This window comes from Cervus canadensis, chromosome 6 (assembly GCF_019320065.1).
Source record: "Cervus canadensis isolate Bull #8, Minnesota chromosome 6, ASM1932006v1, whole genome shotgun sequence".
NCBI classification, from domain to species: Eukaryota; Metazoa; Chordata; class Mammalia; order Artiodactyla; family Cervidae; genus Cervus; species Cervus canadensis.
In genome coordinates this window covers 40,688,320-40,703,116 of record NC_057391.1, presented here as the reverse complement: position 1 = coordinate 40,703,116, position 14,797 = coordinate 40,688,320, and the positions used below count along the sequence as shown (strand labels likewise).

General features: G+C 42.0%; 1 long non-coding RNA gene across 1 annotated transcript; it reads right to left on the bottom strand.

The window, feature by feature from the left end:
- Nucleotides 1-11,647: 11,647 nt before the first annotated feature.
- On the bottom strand, nt 11,648-13,915 carry LOC122444122. The gene is made up of 3 exons (XR_006270176.1): nt 13,164-13,915; nt 11,885-12,000; nt 11,648-11,789 (listed from the first exon to the last, which is right to left on the bottom strand). It is a non-coding gene; the product is annotated as an uncharacterized LOC122444122 (long non-coding RNA).
- Between the last annotated feature and the right edge of the window lie 882 nt (nt 13,916-14,797).

The following is a 14,797-nucleotide window of genomic DNA, read 5'->3' as shown; positions in this document are numbered from 1 at the left end:
ACTTCCTTCCCAACTTTGCCTTACATTGCCTGTGCATCTATTGGGCCAGAGTCTCAAACTCCCATCACAGATACCTTGCCTTCTTCTCCACCAGTCAACTTTTATTGACAGTGTTCATCTGTCACATGCCCTCTACTCTCCCATCAAGACTAACCAAAATGTAGACGTAGTTGATTATGTGGTAGGACTATATGATTTTTACATCTCTTTTTATTTATCCACTTCTTGGTATATTCCAAATTTTCCACAATGAGTATTTTATAATGAAATACATTGAAAATACAACAATTCTACCTTCATGCCCTTTACAAAGTTAGACCACTCTTTCTTCTCACCTTCCAAGCCCCACTGAAGCTACTTATCTTACAACCTATAACTTCCCATTTACAATCAGGTTTGGCAAAGGTACTAGCCACTGTGTCAAGCTCTCTGCTAGAGTTTTCTCATATAGTGGAGAACAGAGAGCAATTTGAACAGAATGACAAAAGAATCCTACTTCTGACAGTAAGTATTTTTGACTCCATGCAAAAGTTAAAAAAAAAAAAAGTTTTAAAACACTTAAGAGATAGGTGGGGAAAGGGCCAAAATCAAAGAGATAAGAATAGGTACAAGCAATAAATGCTGGAGAGGCTGTGGAGAAAAGGGAACCCTCTTACACTGTTGGTGGGAATGCAAACTAGTACAGCCACTATGGAAAACAGTGTGGAGATTCCTTAAAAAACTGGAAATAGAACTGCCATATGACCCAGCAATACCACTTCTGGGCATACACACTGAGGAAACCAGATCTGAAAGAGACACATGCACCCCAATGTTCATCGCCAGCCTGTTTATAATAGCCAGGACATGGAAGCAACTAGATGCCATCAGCGGATGAATGGATAAGGAAGCTGTGGTACATACACCATGGAATATTACTCAGCCGCCAAAAGGAATTCATTTGAACCAGTCCTAATGAGATGGAAACTGGAGCCCTTTATAGAGAGTGAAGTAAGCCAGAAAGATAAAGAACATACAGCATACTAACACATATATATGGAATTTAGAAAGATGGTAACGATAACCCTATATGCAAAACAGAAAAAGAGACACAGAAATACAGAACAGACTTTTGAACTCTGTGGGAGAAGGTGAGGGTGGGATGTTTCAAAAGAACAGCATGTATACTATCTATGGTGAAACAGATCACCAGCCCAGGTGGGATGCATGAGACAAGTGCTCGGGCCTGGTGCACTGGGAAGACCCAGAGGAATCGGGTGGAGAGGGAGGTGGGAGGGGGGATCGGGATGGGGAATAAGTGTAAATCTATGGCTGATTCATATCAATGTATGACAAAACCCACTGAAATGTTGTGAAGTAATTAGCCTCCAACTAATAAAAAAATTTAAAAAAAAAAAAAAAAAAAAAAAAAAAAAAAAGAATAGGTTACAACAGCTGTTAGTGGAAATCCAGGGATCAAAGCATCATCACTGCTGTGCTCCCAAAACATCAACTGTCAGAGACAGCAGAATTTGAAGACCAAATAGGCTGAATGAAGTGGAAGGCTTGAATTAAGGAGGAGCAGCAAATACATTAGAAACAAGATTACTTAAGCAACACAGCGATCAACCACTAGGACTACTTCAAGTCTGTGTATTGAATCATCTTTGTGTAAATCAATCCCAACTGTAACAGTTTACTGTACATTTTCTTTTTGGTCAGACAGCATGTGGTTTCTGCTGGTTGGTTTCCCCAACTAGGGATCAAACCACTGCCCCTTGCATTGGAATTGTGCAGAGTCTTAACCACTGGATGCCAGGGAAGTTCCTGTAGTAATTTAATATTTTAAGATAAATGTTTGTATATCTAACAGTCCAAGCCAGGGCTTTTTAGTTTAAGCTCAGGCTACTTCATGTAGACAGGTAGTGGCATAAAAAACTTAAAGGGTAAGACTTCTGCTGCCCACTCCCTTCAGCCAGTCTTTACTACTTTAAGAGATAAAATATGTTTGAAAGTTACTGATCTAAATAAATGTGTGTGTGTGTGCATGTATACATGCACATATGTGTGTTTGTACAAGGAATATGCACAATGGAACTTTTCATATGACCTTAACCTAACTAAATACGTTTATTTAACTTATTCATCGGCAGTGTCTGTTTTTGTCCTTGTTCACAGGAAGCAGAAACATTTCACTGACAGGTTTAAAAATGCCTCTTTTTAATAATCTCATATTCGTGCCTCAAATCCGTATGTGAACCCATGTGGAAACTTCATGAGCACACCACAAATCATGGGTTTTAGATTCTCCCCATATGTTACATTCGTATGCGCAAGAGTAAGCTCAATAAGTATTTGCTAGTTAAAAAGAAAAGTGATGGCAGGACAGGTTTTAATATACATAACCAAGAAATTCTTCTGTATACCCCAAAGTAATTCATCTGAAGAGAAATATGTCCAGGGTTAAAGTTGTAATCCACAAACACATAGAGAGAATGCTAATTATCAGGATAAGGGTCTAACAATGATCACAAAATCAATAGAACATAGGATGTGGTAGGAAAATAGCATATCAGAGTAGTTTGGCTTTATGTTAAGGAACACTGTTGGCTTATTACATTCCAAATTATTTTGGTGAAAATTTTCTCATTACTACTTTTTCTCTTTATGTTAAAATACACACACACATACAAACACACACACATACACACACACACATTCCCTGAACCAAAGAGATAGTGTTAAGCAAATTTTGCTGTCTCTGGTAAAACCTTTATGTGTAATGATAAATACAAATGAGATGCGAGGCTGATCTTTGTGCAGTCTGCAGGCATTTTTTAAAAAAGCAATCAGCATGGTTGCATTGACTGCCTCAGACATTGGACCTAATACCTCATTTGAAACTTTAGTGTACAAGAGAAAACGCCACCTGCAGTGATTTTGTAGGTTTAATGAAAATGACAGATGGAGCATGAACTTGTTTTAAGTGCTTGAGAATCATATAGGGAACACAGACAAAATCACATTGGAAATGAAAGGGCAGGCTGCTGTTAGCTCTTTATTTCAGGTGTCTGATAATGCTGTGAGGGAAAAAGTTATAAAACAAACAATAACTTGGAGATTGTTTCTCCTAGAATAACTAAATTTATAAATGTAAACCATGCATGTTATTATATTATAAAGCTTTTTGAAAGCAAGGAAAGGAAAAACAGCTTGGCTGTCTTTGGATAATTCTGCCTTGATGCCAGTTTGAATAAAATAAGAACCTTTGGATGGATTTGTAATCTGATAGTGCAATTTAGGCATGGGGTAAATTAAAGATGACAGGACAGGTGGCATGTAAACATCACACTGACAGGCAGCCTATAGGAAAACACTGCAGATATGAAAAGCAGTTAGGCATGGAGATAACTGAGCTCTGTGATGCCCTGCATACTTGGGAAGGAGAATTTTTTTTAAATTTTTATTGGAGTATAGTTGCTTCAGGGCTTCCAGGTGATGCTAGTGGTAAAGAACCTGCCTGTCAATGCAAGAGACATAAGAGACACAGGTTCAATCCCTGGGTCAAGAAGATCCCCTGGAGGAGGGTACAGCAACCTACTCCAGTATTCTCGCTGGGAGAATCCCATGGACAGAGGAGGTGGCTGGCTACAGTCCATAGCGTTGCAAAGAGTTGGACACAATTGAAGTGACTTAGCACATAGTTGCTTTACAATATTGTGTTAGTCTCTGCTGTACAGTAATGTGAATCAGTTATACATGTACATACATCCACTCTTTTTTAGATTCTTTTCCCATTTAGGTCACCTCAGAGCATAGAGTCAAGTTCCCTATGCTACATGTAGGTTCTCATAGTTATCTATTTTATGTATAGTAGTGAAGGAGAACTTCTGGATGGGTGGTATAAATTCAATCCATTGTGTTTCATAATAAATTCATAAATTTAAAACACTGTTCTTTGAAAAGTACAATCACAGTAAACCTGAGATCATGTTACATCCATTATGGGAAGAGACATGACGATCACAGATAGGTGGTCAGTGACAGCCCACCACAATGGGTCCACAGAAGGGTCTGCCACAAGGGACACACCACCTTCCTGCTCCATCCTGTGATATCGAGTTATCTCATCCACATCATCCTCCCCACCCTTTGTTTTCAGACCCCAAACTCAGAAGTCTCTCGCATACTCTTTTATCCCACAAATAAATTCTTTCTCAACTTTTCACACTTTGGGTTACTACTCTGGAGAGCAGGTTTCCATTCTATTGACACAACCAAGTGTCATCTCCATCCCAATCAAGGGACATGGGGAGAAGAAATTCACCTTCCCTCAACATGAAGAGTGTGAAACAAGGATGTGAATCCAGGGAGAAATGAGTACAGAAAAGAGAGAAGTGTGCAATCACTTGAATGGGGGAGAGGGTTGGAATCCACCTTTATTGCATTAAGACAACTTCAGAAACATATCAGGAAAAGGGCAATCACATTCCCATGAGTGTTTAAAAATGGCTGAAATACTGTAGAACAAAATAAAGCTAATGATCACTGATGAACACACTTGCTATTTACGTTTAAAGAACCTTTTTCTGGATTTCCCAAATTTACCATTAGGTTGATTTATAAAAAGTTCAGAGAGATGTTGGATCAAAAGGGCAGAATTCACTCAAAAGATTCATAGTCCTGACTTTCTTTACAAATCAGTGGAAAGTCTGCACAAGGTAAGCATAGAATTCTGTGCCCAGTTTGATATTTCAGAATGCTCTTTGTGAAAATTTAACAGATTGCCGACAAAGGTCCGTAAAGTCAAAGCTATGTTTTTTCCAGTAGTCATGTACTGATGTAAGAGTTGAACCATAAAAAAGGCTGAGCATCAAAGAATTGGTGCTTTAGAACTGCGATGTTGGAAAAGACTCTTAAGAGTGCCTTGGACTGCAGGAAGATCAAACCAGTCAATCCTAAAGGAAATCAACCCTGAATATTCATTGGAAGGACTGATGCTAAGCTGAAGCTCCAATAATTCGGCCATCTGATACAATGAGCCAACTCATTAGAAAAAACCCTGATGCTGGAAAAGATTGAGATCTAGAGGAGAAGGGGGCAACAGAGGATGAGGTGGTTGGATGGCATCGCTGACTCAATGGACTTGAGTTTGAGCAAACTCAGGGAGATAGTGAAGGACAAGGAAGCCTGGCGTGCTGCAGTCCATGGGGTCACAGAGAGTTGGACACGACTGAGAGACTGAACAACAGATTGCTGAGACTGTGAGTCGGGCTGAAGATTCTAGTAACAAATGCATCTCCACTCCACGAGTCCTTCCAGGGGATGCATGACCGTCCTTCTTCACTGCATTACTCAGGTGACATTACTAACTAGAGTTTCAGGGGCTCTGCAGTCACAGTACACACAGTGCTACACAAAGAAGATGGTGTGCGCCTCACTTGCATGGATGACACCTAAAGGAGTAGAATATGCAAGACCATACTCACCATTATTGCCTTTATTATCATGAATGACAAGACTTTTTCCCTGGCTCTGTAGTCTAAAACTTGCTACACCAAAACCTACAATGAACAGCACCATGTCCAAGAACAGAGGGTGATGTGTGTTCAAGAGGCAGAGACAAGTCAGGTGCATACTCAAGGAAAATTCCCAGAAGGCATGATGCCAAACCAAAGCAGGAGGGAGCACATGGTGGGATGGGTTTCAGTGGGCAGCTGGTCTCCCACTACTCCCCTCTCTTCTTTTAATCGCCACTTCCATTAAGCCACATCAAGAGTCCTTCCGTGATCCTCTCACCTCCGTGGGTTTCTGTTCTGGGGTTGGGTGCAAAGCCAGGAACTTGAAAGGACTCCTTCTCTTTTCCATAAATCACCAAACAGACAAAAATAGAGCCCATTCACCAGTTACTCCTCTCTTCTCAAAGGGTTCTATTTACAGAGTTATCAAGTGAGTTAAAAGGGAAAAGACTTAAGAAAGTTGGCTCACCTTGGTAACTATCACTTATGATTTTATTGAAGTTAAACAGCTAGAACGGGTAGGTAGCACATCATTAAGAAGAATAACACAAGAAACCTACAGAACCTCTTGGCAGAGTTCTTGGTCCTAAATGCACAAACACTGAACCCCAAAGAATAAACAATCCTGCAAGTTTGCAATTTGATTTCACAAACTTATCCTAGAAGCACAAATAACAATAAATGATTAAAAGAATAAACCTTTTACTTGGATGTATTAAACACACATAGCTCTTTCATTGTGCATAAGCTAAGTAAAATTTTATTATAATGGAAATATTTAACTTCCTGCACTTCCGTTCACCTCCTTCATGCTTTTTCTAAGAATAACAACAATTCAAACAATCAAGAAATTATCCATTGTGATTTCCTAAGAAAGGTGCAGCTCTTTGTTTCTGAAATGCTCACTTATGCAATGAATGACCTTGAACTTGCAGAGAAATGTTCACCTGATTATGTGATGCAATTTTAGGGCATGAACTGAGCAGCAATAATTAAATCTTAAATACAAGTGTGGGACAAGTGTTCAGTGAGCACGAAAAAGTCCTATGTGATTAAGTTAATCAGAGATTAGAAACCAAAAATACTGTATTTCATTGCTCTGCCTGAAATTCTTCTGGGAAAGTCAACATAGTATCCCAGAAATTACAAAACCTCTAAGAGGAAAGAGACTTGAGATGACATCAAGGGTCATCTTTAGTAAGATCCTTTACTAAGATCCTCTTTAGTAGGGTGACCTCTTCATCCAGGTTTGCCTCGGATTTTTTCTGGTTTAGCACTGAAAATCTCAGCCTTGGGCAAGCTAGGATAGCCATTCACTCCTCACTTTGGATCCGTACATCTCCTCAAAGATATAACCTACAAGAGACTTAACTTTCACAGGGTTCGTTTCCTAATCATGAGTCAAATCTATGTCCCTATAACCTACCCTTATTCTGTCTTCAACAGCAAAACCAAAGTATATTCCCTCTTCTCCTTGGTAGTCCTCGCCTTCCCTCATCCTGTACTTCCCCAATCCAGTCTCTCTGTTTTCTAGGTTAAATTGATCCAGTTTTTCCATCCAGTCCTTGAGTGTTCCTGTTCCGATGGTAACCCCGTTACTCTCCACTGGGCAAGCTCAACTGCCAAGGTTATTCACATGGTGACATCCCAAAGTGAGCTCAAGCCTCCACACTCTAGCTGTGCAGAATCCTTGAGCCCCTGCCCTATCCTGTCAATGCCAACAAACTGACATTCTATTGGCTCCCTGTCCTGTCCATGCCAACAAACTGACATTCCATTGGCTCCCTGTCCTGTCCATGCCAACAAACTGACATTCTATTGGCTCCCTGTCCTGTCCATGCCAACAAACTGACATTCCATGGCTCATTTGGCAACCCCATTCCACTATGAATAACAGTTCGATTCATGTCAACAGAAAGCCTTGGGGATTTTTCACACACGCTGTTTTTCAAAGCTCTGCCATCCTGTAGTTATGCAAAACTAGTCTTTAGACCCAAACATCACACAATGATCCCTTAGAATCAACCCATTATTCTAACCCGTGAGTCCAGTTTTAGATCATAATTCTTTCACCAAATCCCTCACTCCCCTCCCAGATTCATGGTGTTTGCTGGCAAGTGATTTCTGTGTGTCAGCATCTGCAGTCCTTCAAATCATTGGCAGAGAAGTGTACAAGGTTAGGGGGCAGACCAGATCACTTGCCAGTATGTGGCTATTGGCTGCAAAATGACAGATATTCACTTGGGTCCTTTATTTTGAGATATTCCCCAGGGCTTTTCTTATTTCCAGATGTTAAGAGGGGAGTTACAACTAGGAGAAAGGATACACTGAAACAATACTTTCTTCATTTTCAACTAGCAACTACCTTCTCCTTTATCTGTACTCACATATATTCCAGATGTTTTCAATCTTCAGTCAAAAACATATAATCTTCAGTCACACACATATAATTTCCACCATGAGCCTGGAACCAAGCAGGGCTCTGCAGGTACTGAGTGCGGTTCCTCTGGTGTTCCTGACTCTCCTCTTTCCCGGTACACAGTCAGGTTTTACTTGCCCACCCCTTTTAAAGTTAGGCGTGCAAGACTTCGTGACTTGCTTTAGCCAATGGCATGCTTATGGAATGATATGTCCTATATCCTGATAGAAGCTTTAAAGGCCAGCAGTATGGTTTCTTATGTTTTCATCAGGCAAGCAAGTGTCAAGATGAAGCTTTTCATGAGCCTGGGTCCCTGAGAGACCCATGACCCACATCATCTGAAGCCCCCTGCTGGCCCACACTAGAGGGCAAATAGAGTAGGAAATAAATCCCCCTGAGATTGGGGTACATTTTGTTCCTGCTACATGTCTTAGCCTGCCCTGACTGCTATTCTGGGGATGCATAAGGTGAAAGAGACACCAACTTCTTGTTTACAAAAAGCTTATAATACAGTTGAGGAGATAAATCATACCCGCAAAATAAGAATGGGGACTAGAGTAGCATGTAGTGAAAAGCTGAATCGGAAAGTAGGGATAATCAGCAAACAAGATATGGTACTAAAAGGGAGTCACTCAGACAAAGTGTTGAAAGGGAATTAGAAAAGGGGGAGTTCAATGTGGACCTACAGTTCTCAGAGGACATCTCATTTCTGATATATCAAAGAAAACTTTAAATTATATAATCTATTGAAAAATACTCTAGAAAATGGTTCTACAAATATGCTGAGTCTTCTCTTTTAAAATTGTAAAAGAAGTGTGAACCTGAGTTACAGGGCCATTTTAAGTATATTTGATTTTAGCCTTCTCAATAACCGGCACCAATAAGGCACTCTGATTTTTTAAATGGATGTATTATAGGTCTCTGTCTCTCAGAGAAATGGAGGGATTTAGCACCCTATTAAAGACAGAGAGGTCATCCTTTACAGGAGCTTTACAGGAACCTTGGCAATTTGGGGAATGCTGATTAAATGGAACTGAACTTAGCACTCACTTAAAATATGATTTATTTTACAGAAAGATCCATTATTATAACTGTAAAAATAAATGCTGGCCTGAATACTCAAGGCCCAATACCAATTTGGTCGATCTAGCAAGGATATGGGATTTTTTCTTTTTAAAATATATTCAGCATCTCCTTTTGTCCTTTTCTAGGGAGGGAAGAATATTGGTATTAATTGGAAGTCATTCACTTAGTCATCAGAGATTTGCCAAGCACCGCCTGCCTAGGACTATGCTGCTGTTGCTGCTGCTGCTAAGTCACTTCAGTCGTGTCCGACTCTGTGCGACCCCATAGACAGAAGCCCACCAGGCTCCGCCGTCCCTGGGACTATGCTAGATGTTGGCTATTTGTTACTGAGAGGAAGAGTCAAGAGTCTGCCCTCAGAAAGCACAGTGCAGAGGGCCAACAGCAGAGAGTGGTGAGGGTGTGGGAGACTTTCAAAGTAGAAGAAATAGCACGTGTTCCTACCCCAAAGCAGGAAAGTGCCTGAGTGTTTAAGGCAGTCAAAGTCCAGCAGGTGTCAATTAAACATGATAAATGGAGAGGAAAGCAGCTTAAGATGAAGTTAGAGTTGGGAGATAGTTAGACCACTTGAGCTGTGTAGCCCCTGGTAGGGATTTCTTTTTCTCATTTTGTCCCAAATGTCCTCAGAGTTTTAAACAGAGAGTGCATCATGACGTAATTTCCATTTTAAGAAAGTTATTCCAGCTACTGTGTGAAGAATGGACTGATGGGATTCAAGATTAAGAGGAACAGTTGCAATAACCTGGGCAAGAGGTAACAGTGACCAAAACTGAGGTGGTAGCAGCAGTCACAGCATAACCAACTCAACTGGGAATATATTTGGAAGTAAATGCTTCAGGACTAGGTAATAGGGTGGATGTGAGGTGATGGATGTGTCAGAAAGAACTCCCAGGTTCTGGCAGAAGCAATTTCTCCACTTCATGCAGAAGCACGTGGGGAAGCAAGAGGGTCAGGGGGTGGGGAGCCAGACTGAGGCAGCTGAGCAGGAGCTCTGTGTGGAGAGGAGGAAGGGCAAGTGGAATCACTGGTCTGAAGCTCAGAGCAGAGTAGCTGAGAGATACACTCTAAGTATTGGTGTTGGGCTGTAGGAGAGGTTCAGGGTTGTAGGAAATGGCTGGGGTCTCACACAGTGGATAAGGAGTGTATATTACAGAACTAGGATGGGAATGTAGGTTTGGAAAATGTGAGCAAGATCAACAAGAATGTCTGTGAGCCAAAAGAAGTATAATGATTTAAGAAAATAATTCTTGGCAGCCCTTGATCCAACACCAGAACTATTGGAGAATCTGGAAATGTTTACACCTGGCTCCAACATGCTCCCCAAACCATAGTTCAAAAACGTGGCATCTCTCCTGTGCCTACCCCACATTGCGAGCTTACTTTGTATTCAACTTTTACTAAAGTTTCAGCTCCCATTCAAGGACTATTTTTCAAATAAGAATGACATTTTTATCATTTTACCAGTTTTTACTATCCATTCTTCTAACTTTTGAGTGGAAGAATGTTTTCCAAATACCAAACTATGACAAAGTCCTCACCAGTTAATGGAAAATGGGAAAACCAGAACCATGGAAAGTGTGGTTCACACCTTGCACACACGGACATGTGTATATATATACATATAGCTCAACATCAGGTGGCCAACTGTCATTTCCCAGAGAAGACAACCCTTTGAGATAATATCAGTCCTGCTCTTTTAGTATTCGAAAGCCCTTTCTTTTATGAAATAATGGGTGATAGGAGATCATTTTTAATATCCTTACTTGGGAAATAAAAACCCAATCATTCTATGTATGACTCCAATCTTTTTTCAATGGTACAATCTGTGAAATCTTAAATCAGGAAAGAACAAGAAGTCAGAACAACAGCACATCACTAAAAAGCCAAGTGTCAGCTCCCAACTAGGCACACTCTTGTTGGACACTCCCTGCAGGCACAGTCCTGCAAGGGTCTAGGACTAACACTTATGCCTGGACAGACACTGCTAAATATCATGGACATCTGCCGTTGTTTCCAGACAGTCAAAACCACAAATGTTAGGGTGCACTTTACGGGCAACGCTGAGTCATTGTGTAAAATGCAAAGAAATTCCTAAACTCTCAGAACTGTAAACAGGGCCCTGTGTCACTGGTTGCTCTTTCCTCTGTGCCCTGCCTGTTGGGATCCTGAGACAATCCATTCAACTACGAGGCAATTGGAGATATTTGAATACAGTCTGGGTATGACTTGCTATCAAGGGATTATTGTTCCATTTTGTTAGGTGTATTAATGGCATTAAGTTAAGAAAATAATCTCTCTTTAAGAAATGCCTGCTGATATATTTGAAGGGAAATGTATGCCATTTGAGATTGTTTTTTAAATATTTCAACAAAAATGAACTAGATAAGCAAAAGTTGCAAGCCACTGAATAAATTTAGGTAATAAGAAAGGTACATTTCACTGTCTCCTTATATTTAGGATAATAAGGAAGGTACATTTCACTGTCTCCTTGTATTTAGGTATATTTGAAAGTTTTCACCAATGAGGAGTATCAAGGAAGGAGAGGATGAAAGGAAGAGAGAGAAACTACCCTCCAATACCTTTCCTATCATTTCACAATGACTAAATGGAAAGAACAAATGTGGATTGGGGCAGAACTTACCGTTAACATCTGTGAACTCCTCTCCTGGGGCAGCCTCTGCGATGTGGCCTTCACGTGTACTCATGTAACCAGCAGGTGCGTGTTCCTGCCACCATTTTACAGACGAAGAAAATTAGACTCGGGTTAAATCTACTTTCCCACATGGAAACTAGAAAGAGAACAAATTGGCCAATTGGAGCTATTTAGGCTGCTAAAGAAATTCATTTCCAAGCAGATTAAAAACAAAAGCAATTATGCTAATACCTAACAGGCTGTCTCTAAATTCCCACAAAGCAGACACAGGAGCTCTGCCAGGACTGGGGCATCATCTTCCTCCAGGCCCTGTCCCCTCCACCGAGGTAAAGAAACAGGACTCTGACCTGGGGCACGTGGAAAGGAGAGACAGACTTCTCTCATCACATATAGAAACCAGCAGGATGAAAAGCATTAACCAATCTGATTGCCATGAGACCCAGAGCCAGCTGCCCTGACACTTGAAGGCTCTGCGGAAACTCCCCTCTGGGAAGGGGAGAGCACAGCTGATTCCCCTGCTCCCCAGCATGCCCTGGTTCCCCCTCTTAGACACGGCTCCCTTCAGATTTCATCCCTGCTGCAAGAGTCGATGCCATCTGTGCCTTCCGCAGCCTAGTGCTTCCGAGGGCAGGCTTGCAGCCGGACCACCAAGGGTTAAATCCTGGAACTGGGTGACCCTGGACTGATTCTTAACCTCTCTGTGGCTCACTTCCTCCTCCTCTCTAAAAACAAGGCTAATCCAGGACTGCTGGAGATGAGGGAGTTCAAGTAAAGCACTTTGAACACAGTGACACACAGCTCTGCAGAATGTTAGCATTCTTATTACTATAAGCCACTCGTATTTGGTTTCACCCCAGGCAACTTACTATACAATTGATCCTCAAACACAGGGAGCTTCCCTGGCCCCTTTAATCCTTGCCTTTGCCTGATACTCTTCTCAAATATTCTGTCTCCACTGTTTCCACAAATCCTCCCCACCTGTCACCACCCAGGGAAAGCCCTGCCTTCTCCCCAAGGTCTGCCTGTTGCAGCCTCCCAAATCTCCTGCTACTGTCTGTAGTAAATATTTGACCATCTCTACCACTACCTGGGGCTTCCCAGGTGGTATAGTGGTAAAGAATCTGTCTGCCAATGCAGAAGATGCAGGTTGGATATCTGCGTGGTGAAGATCTCCTAGAGTAGGAAATGGCAACCCACTCCAGTACTTTTGTCTGGAAAATTCCAGGGCAGGCTACAGTGCAGGGGGTCTCAAAGAGTTGGACCTGACTAAGCCCACACACACACACATACACTCACACACACACCACTACCTGGACATTTTTGGGAAATGAGTCAGTGAATCACGTCATCAGAAAACAAGCAGCACTTCAGAAAGGTAATCAAGGGACTAGTTACAGAGGAGTGGGCAGGGCGAAGGGAAACAGAAAGGGACAGTGAGGCACCCAGGGACCATCAGGAGGGGAAAGCAGTTACCCCCCAGGCCTGAGGGCATGGGGCAGGGAGTACTTACTAGGAACGAATGAGAGGCACATAGTGGGCACCCGAGCTGTGGCTTTAAAGTTGAGAAAGAGCGACTGCCAAACCACGGGGTAAGGGGTGAACAAATATATCTCAACCTCCTTCTCTTCCATACTCCAGTCTCTTGGAGGCGATTCTACAGTCCCAACTGGAGGCCAGAGGCCAGGCAGTAGGTCAGTCTCCCCAGATATGCAGAGGACGGTGGAGAAGGGGACTGGAGAGAAAAATGGAGACTAAGCAGCACAGACAGGTTTGTACGAAGCTAATCATCAGTTAATTGGCGGCACACTTGTATTCACACTTGTCTCTCACACAAGGGCCTCTGTAAGAAGTTGCATAGTGAAATGTACCAACATGGTCTTGTAGTCAGAGACCTGGGTTAGAATCCAAACCCACTGCACAATCTCAAGAAAGTAATTTACCCTGAGTCTCTGATTCCTCATAAGTGAGATGATAGCAATGACGCTGACCTCACAGGGTTATTGTGAAAATTCAGTTAGAAAAGCTCTTTCCTCTGCCCTAGTCTCTATTCTAATTACTTATACTGCCTTTAAGGTGGAGGCTCTAGTTCTTTCACTTCTTCTGTATCTAGAAATGCTTGGGGGAAAAAACCAGGAGGAATGTGCACACACAGTTCTGAGAATTCAGTCATTCTAGGCAACTTAAGGAATTTGTACAGTCTTTGCCTTAAGCTGGCTTGTCTACTAAGGAAAGCAGAAAGATATCTAAGGATTCACAGAACTTTACAAATCTAAGTGTGATCCACCCATCACCTGAGAGAGAGCCTGTTAGAAATGCAGACTCTTGGGTACCCTATCCCCCCAACCACACCCCTGGAACTGGAATTTTAACAAGATCTCCAGGTGAATTTAATGAATGCACATTAAAGTTTGAGAATTCCTGTTTTTGAACTAAAAGGAGCCCCAGAGATCACCTGCTGCTGCTGCTAAGTCACGTCAGTTATGTCCGACTCTGTGCGACCCCATAAATGGCAGCCCACCAGGCTCCACCGTCCCTGGGATTCTCCAGGCAAGAATACTGGAGTGGGTTGCCATTTCCTTCTCCAATGTATGAAAGTGCAAAGTGAAAGCGAAGTCGCTCAGTCGTGTCCGACTCTTCACGACTCCATGGACTGCAGCCTACCAGGCTCCTCCGTCCATGGGATTTTCCAGGCAAGAGTACTGGAATGGGTTGCCATTGCCTTCTCCACCAGAGATCACCTAGATCCTGGTTAAAACACCTCATTTTATAGCTGAGAAAGTCAGTGTCCAAAATGACATAAATTGTCCAAGGACACCGGGGCAGAGGCTGCCCCTTGACTAATCCTATAGGCATTTCCAGCCCCCTCATCCCTTGATATTTCCACTTTACAAGGTGAGACAATTAAACATTTTCCCAGTCTCCCTTGCAGCTGAGTCTCTGACAGTTCTAACCAGTGGCATCTACCAGGAGGGTTTCTTGGAAAACTGTTTTCTTGGGGATGTAAGCCAGACATTAGATTCTCTGTTTATTCTGCCTGAGTAGTCTAGAGTGGGGGTGGGCATCTTGTAATAATAAAGCTACAAGCTTGAAGATTAAAAGTCCCCACACTGCTGACTTACATTGTTGTACAACAGAAACCAACAC